General features: G+C 56.8%; 2 non-coding genes and 1 pseudogene across 2 annotated transcripts; all 3 read right to left on the bottom strand.

Annotated features, from left to right (window-relative positions):
• Window positions 1-1,866, bottom strand: part of LOC124773072 — a 4,531-nt pseudogene extending 2,665 nt beyond the window's left edge.
• Window positions 1,867-2,054: 188 nt separating this feature from the next.
• LOC124772630 lies at window positions 2,055-2,209 on the bottom strand. The gene has a single exon (XR_007014099.1). It is a non-coding gene; the product is annotated as a 5.8S ribosomal RNA (ribosomal RNA).
• Window positions 2,210-2,560: 351 nt separating this feature from the next.
• On the bottom strand, window positions 2,561-4,469 carry LOC124772958. The gene has a single exon (XR_007014409.1). It is a non-coding gene; the product is annotated as a small subunit ribosomal RNA (ribosomal RNA).
• Between the last annotated feature and the right edge of the window lie 3,031 nt (window positions 4,470-7,500).

Below are 7,500 nucleotides of genomic sequence, written 5' to 3'. Positions count from 1 at the left end.
GAAACCCTTCTCCGCGTCAGCCCTCCAGGGCCTCGCTGGAGTATTTGCTACTACCACCAAGATCTGCACCGACGGCGGCTCCAGGCAGGCTCACGCCCAGACCCTTCTGCGCCCACCGCCGCGACCCTCCTACTCGTCAGGGCTTCGCGGCCGGCCGCAAGGACCGGCCATGACTGCCAGACTGACGGCCGAGTATAGGCACGACGCTTCAGCGCCATCCATTTTCAGGGCTAGTTGCTTCGGCAGGTGAGTTGTTACACACTCCTTAGCGGATTCCGACTTCCATGGCCACCGTCCTGCTGTCTTAAGCAACCAACGCCTTTCATGGTTTCCCATGAGCGTCGATTCGGGCGCCTTAACTCGGCGTTTGGTTCATCCCACAGCGCCAGTTCTGCTTACCAAAAGTGGCCCACTTGGCACTCCGATCCGAGTCGTTTGCTCGCGGCTTCAGCATATCAAGCAAGCCGGAGATCTCACCCATTTAAAGTTTGAGAATAGGTTGAGGTCGTTTCGGCCCCAAGGCCTCTAATCATTCGCTTTACCGGATGAGACTCGTACGAGCACCAGCTATCCTGAGGGAAACTTCGGAGGGAACCAGCTACTAGATGGTTCGATTAGTCTTTCGCCCCTATACCCAGCTCCGACGATCGATTTGCACGTCAGAATCGCTACGGACCTCCATCAGGGTTTCCCCTGACTTCGTCCTGGCCAGGCATAGTTCACCATCTTTCGGGTCCCAACGTGTACGCTCTAGGTGCGCCTCACCTCGCAATGAGGACGAGACGCCCCGGGAGTGCGGAGGCCGCCGCCCCGTGAAGGGCGGGGAAGCCCCATCCTCCCTCGGCCCGCGCAAGGCGAGACCTTCACTTTCATTACGCCTTTAGGTTTCGTACAGCCCAATGACTCGCGCACATGTTAGACTCCTTGGTCCGTGTTTCAAGACGGGTCGTGAAATTGTCCAAAGCTGAAGCGCCGCTGACGGGAGCGATTATTCCGCCCGAGAGCATCCCGAGCCAACAGCGGCGCGGGTCCGGGGCCGGGCCAGGTAGGTCCGTCATCCGGGAAGAACCGCGCGCGCTTGCCGGGAGCCCGAGCGCCCAAAGGGGCGAATCGACTCCTCCAGATATACCGCCGGGCAGCCAGCCAGGACACCGGGGCTCTGCCCAACAGACGCGAACCGAGGCCCGCGGAAGGACAGGCTGCGCACCCGGGCCGTAGGCCGGCACCCAGCGGGTCGCGACGTCCTACTAGGGGAGAAGTGCGGCCCACCGCACACCGGAACGGCCCCACCCCGCGGCGAGTGGAAAGGCAACCGGACACGACCCCGCCGCGGATTGCTCCGCGCGGGCGGCCGGCCCTATCTGCCGAGGGCGGAGGCCAGTGGCCGGATGGGCGTGAATCTCACCCGTTCGACCTTTCGGACTTCTCACGTTTACCCCAGAACGGTTTCACGTACTTTTGAACTCTCTCTTCAAAGTTCTTTTCAACTTTCCCTCACGGTACTTGTTCGCTATCGGTCTCGTGGTCATATTTAGTCTCAGATGGAGTTTACCACCCACTTGGAGCTGCACTCTCAAGCAACCCGACTCGAAGGAGAGGTCCCGCCGACGCTCGCACCGGCCGCTACGGGCCTGGCACCCTCTACGGGCCGTGGCCTCATTCAAGTTGGACTTGGGCTCGGCGCGAGGCGTCGGGGTAGTGGACCCTCCCAAACACCACATGCCACGACAGGCGGCAGCCTGCGGGGTTCGGTGCTGGACTCTTCCCTGTTCGCTCGCCGCTACTGGGGGAATCCTTGTTAGTTTCTTTTCCTCCGCTTAGTAATATGCTTAAATTCAGCGGGTAGTCTCGCCTGCTCTGAGGTCGTTGTACGAGGTGTCGCACGCCACACCGCCAGCCGGCTGTGCACGCTACCGAGAAAGTACCGGTATGCGAACCGCCAGGCGACGGGCGCGCATCGCACGTTTGAGGAGACGCGGCCGGCCCCACAGGCGGCCGCGACACTCCCAGGTCTGCGAAGCGGGGCAAACGCCGCGCGCTTCAGTATACGTAGCCGACCCTCAGCCAGACGTGGCCCGGGAACGGAATCCATGGACCGCAATGTGCGTTCGAAACGTCGATGTTCATGTGTCCTGCAGTTCACATGTCGACGCGCAATTTGCTGCGTTCTTCATCGACCCACGAGCCGAGTGATCCACCGTCCTGGGTGATCTTTTCTCAGTTTCCGCCGCCTCTTTCGAGACGGTCGCATAGGCGGGAGTGAGGCGTGTGGCGGCCCCTGTTCCAGCGTTCTGTGTCCAACGGCCTCACGGCCGACGGGCGTCGTACGGCTCCACACCGGAGCGGACAGGCACTCGGGCGAAAGTCATTCAAAACCGGCGCCAGGCGCCAGGTGCCGCACGCCAGCCGCTCCAGCGCTTCAGCGCTCGTACCACACAACATTGCCGCTAGTTTTGAGAGGCACGCGTGGTTCCGCACGCGGCGCACGGCTACTGCGAGCCGTACAGGTAGCGTGTTGCGCGACACGACACGCACATCGAAAGACATGCAGTCTAGTCGGTAATGATCCTTCCGCAGGTTCACCTACGGAAACCTTGTTACGACTTTTACTTCCTCTAAATGATCAAGTTTGGTCATCTTTCCGGTAGCATCGGCAACGACAGAGTCAATGCCGCGTACCAGTCCGAAGACCTCACTAAATCATTCAATCGGTAGTAGCGACGGGCGGTGTGTACAAAGGGCAGGGACGTAATCAACGCGAGCTTATGACTCGCGCTTACTGGGAATTCCTCGTTCATGGGGAACAATTGCAAGCCCCAATCCCTAGCACGAAGGAGGTTCAGCGGGTTACCCCGACCTTTCGGCCTAGGAAGACACGCTGATTCCTTCAGTGTAGCGCGCGTGCGGCCCAGAACATCTAAGGGCATCACAGACCTGTTATTGCTCAATCTCGTGCGGCTAGAAGCCGCCTGTCCCTCTAAGAAGAAAAGTAATCGCTGACAGCACGAAGGATGTCACGCGACTAGTTAGCAGGCTAGAGTCTCGTTCGTTATCGGAATTAACCAGACAAATCGCTCCACCAACTAAGAACGGCCATGCACCACCACCCACCGAATCAAGAGAGAGCTATCAATCTGTCAATCCTTCCGGTGTCCGGGCCTGGTGAGGTTTCCCGTGTTGAGTCAAATTAAGCCGCAGGCTCCACTCCTGGTGGTGCCCTTCCGTCAATTCCTTTAAGTTTCAGCTTTGCAACCATACTTCCCCCGGAACCCAAAAGCTTTGGTTTCCCGGAGGCTGCCCGCCGAGTCATCGGAGGAACTGCGGCGGATCGCTGGCTGGCATCGTTTATGGTTAGAACTAGGGCGGTATCTGATCGCCTTCGAACCTCTAACTTTCGTTCTTGATTAATGAAAACATACTTGGCAAATGCTTTCGCTTCTGTTCGTCTTGCGACGATCCAAGAATTTCACCTCTAACGTCGCAATACGAATGCCCCCGCCTGTCCCTATTAATCATTACCTCGGGTTCCGAAAACCAACAAAATAGAACCGAGGTCCTATTCCATTATTCCATGCACACAGTATTCAGGCGGGCTTGCCTGCTTTAAGCACTCTAATTTGTTCAAAGTAAACGTGCCGGCCCACCGAGACACTCAATAAAGAGCACCCTGGTAGGATTTCAACGGGGTCCGCCTCGGGACGCACGAGCACGCACGGGGCGGTCGCACGCCTTCAGCTCGCCCCACCGGCAGGACGTCCCACGATACATGCCAGTTAAACACCGACGGGCGGTGAACCAACAGCGTGGGACACAAATCCAACTACGAGCTTTTTAACCGCAACAACTTTAATATACGCTATTGGAGCTGGAATTACCGCGGCTGCTGGCACCAGACTTGCCCTCCAATAGATACTCGTTAAAGGATTTAAAGTGTACTCATTCCGATTACGGGGCCTCGGATGAGTCCCGTATCGTTATTTTTCGTCACTACCTCCCCGTGCCGGGAGTGGGTAATTTGCGCGCCTGCTGCCTTCCTTGGATGTGGTAGCCGTTTCTCAGGCTCCCTCTCCGGAATCGAACCCTGATTCCCCGTTACCCGTTACAACCATGGTAGGCGCAGAACCTACCATCGACAGTTGATAAGGCAGACATTTGAAAGATGCGTCGCCGGTACGAGGACCGTGCGATCAGCCCAAAGTTATTCAGAGTCACCAAGGCAAACGGACCGGACGAGCCGACCGATTGGTTTTGATCTAATAAAAGCGTCCCTTCCATCTCTGGTCAGGACTCTGTTTGCATGTATTAGCTCTAGAATTACCACAGTTATCCAAGTAACGTGGGTACGATCTAAGGAACCATAACTGATTTAATGAGCCATTCGCGGTTTCACCTTAATGCGGCTTGTACTGAGACATGCATGGCTTAATCTTTGAGACAAGCATATGACTACTGGCAGGATCAACCAGGGAGCTGCGTCAACTAGAGCTGAGCAGCCGGCCGCCCGGGAGTGTGTCCCGGGGGCCCGCGCGAACACGCAAGCGTCCGCTCAATCATTCTGCAAACAGGAGGAGGCTGAGCTCCCCTGCACAATACACCTCGAAACCCTCTCAGGTCCCGGCGGCGCGCAGCGCCGTCCCAAGTACTTGGTCGGGTTCGAGAGAGGCGCAATCGCCCGGAGTTAGGCGAGTAGACGCTTTCGGTGCGACCACCCGTGCTCCCAACTGAGCTTGCCGCTGCCGACAGAGGCCCGGGAGCGTGCTGTCGTGGCATTGCCGGCGGGAGACAACACGCGCCACCTACGGTGACCGGCAGCTCCAACGCCAGCGCCACAGAAGGACAAAAGCCCCACTTGGGTGCCGAAGCGAACTCTCCCAGCACAGCGCACGCGCCAACACATCCGCACAGCTGCGATACAAACCACCAGCGAGAACCGCTGGGGCGACCGAGCAGCAGACGGCGTCGCGGCGCCGAGCGCCGGGCGGCGGCGCATCCTCAACGCACACAGTCCTCAATCGGACCAGCACACTGAAGATGTCCACCGCGCTTCGCACCGGGCCCGCGAGGACCTACTTTGGCCGCACGGCGCCGCGCGCAGGGTGCGCCGGCGCGCAGCTGCGACGCATGCCGCGTCCGTCGGCCGGCGCGCCTGCCACTGGCCGCCCCCACCAGCCGGCTGTAGCGCGTGCGCCCACGCACCGCGCGGCCAGCACGCCGGGAGGCGCCCCCTCACCGGCCGGGGACGGTCCCACCCAGCCACCGCCGCGTATCGCTTCACACCCAGATGCCGTTCAGTTTCGTCGGCATGGTGGGTATCGCTGGAACAACCGGTTAGTACCTCAACCTATCGTCGCCATCACCGATTCACCCCTAGCGAGAACAACCGCACCACAACAGGTTACCATTTCTTCATTTGCGTAACTTCACCAGAAAACGCAGGCGTCCATCGCCATTTGCAACTTCAACGATTATTGCATGCCTGTGTCAGGTGTCACGCCACACTACGTCTGCCCACATACACGCAACAAAATGTGCACGCCTAGACAATACGTGGAAGGTGGCCCCCGTACGTATGCGATGTCCATTGCTCGAACGACTGTCAACCGGCCTCTGTAGCATGTCGCAGATATGGAACGCGGTGCACCATGCCATCACGGTGTGTGAGGAGAGACGACTAGGTCCGAATACATCAACAGACAGCTCATGCTGATCGCCATCCACGGCGTCCGTTCCTCCCACACGTCTCTATGGCGTACCACACTGCAATCCAGCTCTCATAGGGAGACGACACGTAGCTGCGTGCACAATATTTGCACTGTATGGTCCGCCGTTTTTGGGCGCAGTCGTTGTACGGTCACACATGTGCCACGATGTATCATTCAGTACATAAGGACGAATGTGCAGTACAGATTGTGGTTCACGCGTACAACATCAGCGGACAGTTGACACAGGCCGCACCACAACGTAGCCTGCGTACGTCGCATGCGAAGGGCATTGAACATGCAAACTTGTCACCAACCAGCTTGCGAAGGCAGGGGGCAAGGTGGGGACGTGGGGACGTGGGGAGGGGTGGGGGGGGGGGCGGCATGTACGTCCTGCTGCCATCCACATTACAGTGTACAGCAGGAGCATGTGGAAAGTCAGCAAGACTTGCAAGGTGTTTAACATGAAGCGATACACAGGGGAGCGGGCAGTGCGAGTAGCGAACTATATTGCGAGGGTTGCGGGTGGGCAACACTACACTAATTGAACGAGTCGTATAACAATTACAGAGCAGGTTTAGGCGACAACGTGGGTTACGTTAGCGGACAACGTGGGTTAGGTTAGGGGACAACATGGGTTAGGTTAGGGGACAACATGGGTTAGGTTAGGGGACAACATGGGTTAGGTTAAGGCACAACATGGGTTAGGTTAAGGCACAACATGGGTTAGGTTAGGGGACAACATGGGTTAGGTTAGGGGACAACATGGGTTAGGTTAGGGGACAACATGGGTTAGGTTAGGGGACAACATGGGTTAGGTTAGGGGACAACATGGGTTAGGTTAGGGGACAACATGGGTTAGGTTAGGGGACAACATGGGTTAGGTTAGGGGACAACATGGGTTAGGTTAGGGGACAACATGGGTTAGGTTAAGGTACAACATGGGTTAGGTTAAGGTACAACATGGGTTAGGTTAAGGTACAACATGGGTTAGGTTAAGGCACAACATGGGTTAGGTTAAGGCACAACATGGGTTAGGTTAAGGCACAACATGGGTTAGGTTAAGGCACAACATGGGTTAGGTTAAGGCACAACATGGGTTAGGTTAAGGCACAACATGGGTTAGGTTAAGGCACAACATGGGTTAGGTTAAGGCACAACATGGGTTAGGTTAAGGCACAACATGGGTTAGGTTAAGGCACAACATGGGTTAGGTTAAGGCACAACATGGGTTAGGTTAAGGCACAACATGGGTTAGGTTAAGGCACAACATGGGTTAGGTTAAGGCACAACATAGGTTAGGTTAAGGTACAACATAGGTTAGGTTAGGTTACACGTTGTTGTAAGGAAAGGTGTAGGGGGGGGGGGGGGCGGGGGCGGCACGTTCGTTGATAGTAATTATAGTAAGTGAATGCTTGTGACATGATGAGATTTGTCACGTCAGGATGCACCTTTGGCTTATTAGAGGCGGCGCTCCAATTCTATGCTTGTGTCAGACCTGTGTCTTTGACTCAGGTCATTGTTTGTGGGCTGTGACAGGAGGTACTATTGTGATGTTGGGTGCACCGTTGTATAGGACATGTGTGGGTATTGGTGCCTTATCTGCGCAATGGTGGATGTCGAAAGGGGGGGATATTCTATTTTCCGCATGGACCTCCTGGTCTGGTTGTGATAGTGTGGATTGTGTAATGTGGCGGAGAGGATGCACTGGATGTTGTTCCATGCTGGTGCTTACATATTGTATGTGCGCCCGTTAGAAGCAGAGAGTGGTGCGTGATGAGAGTGTCTGGCTGACGTGTGG

The sequence above is a fragment of the Schistocerca piceifrons genome, unplaced genomic scaffold, assembly GCF_021461385.2.
Source record: "Schistocerca piceifrons isolate TAMUIC-IGC-003096 unplaced genomic scaffold, iqSchPice1.1 HiC_scaffold_943, whole genome shotgun sequence".
Taxonomy (NCBI): domain Eukaryota; kingdom Metazoa; phylum Arthropoda; class Insecta; order Orthoptera; family Acrididae; genus Schistocerca; species Schistocerca piceifrons.
Note: the sequence above shows the minus strand (reverse complement) of the source record. Positions and strands in the feature narration are given on the sequence as shown.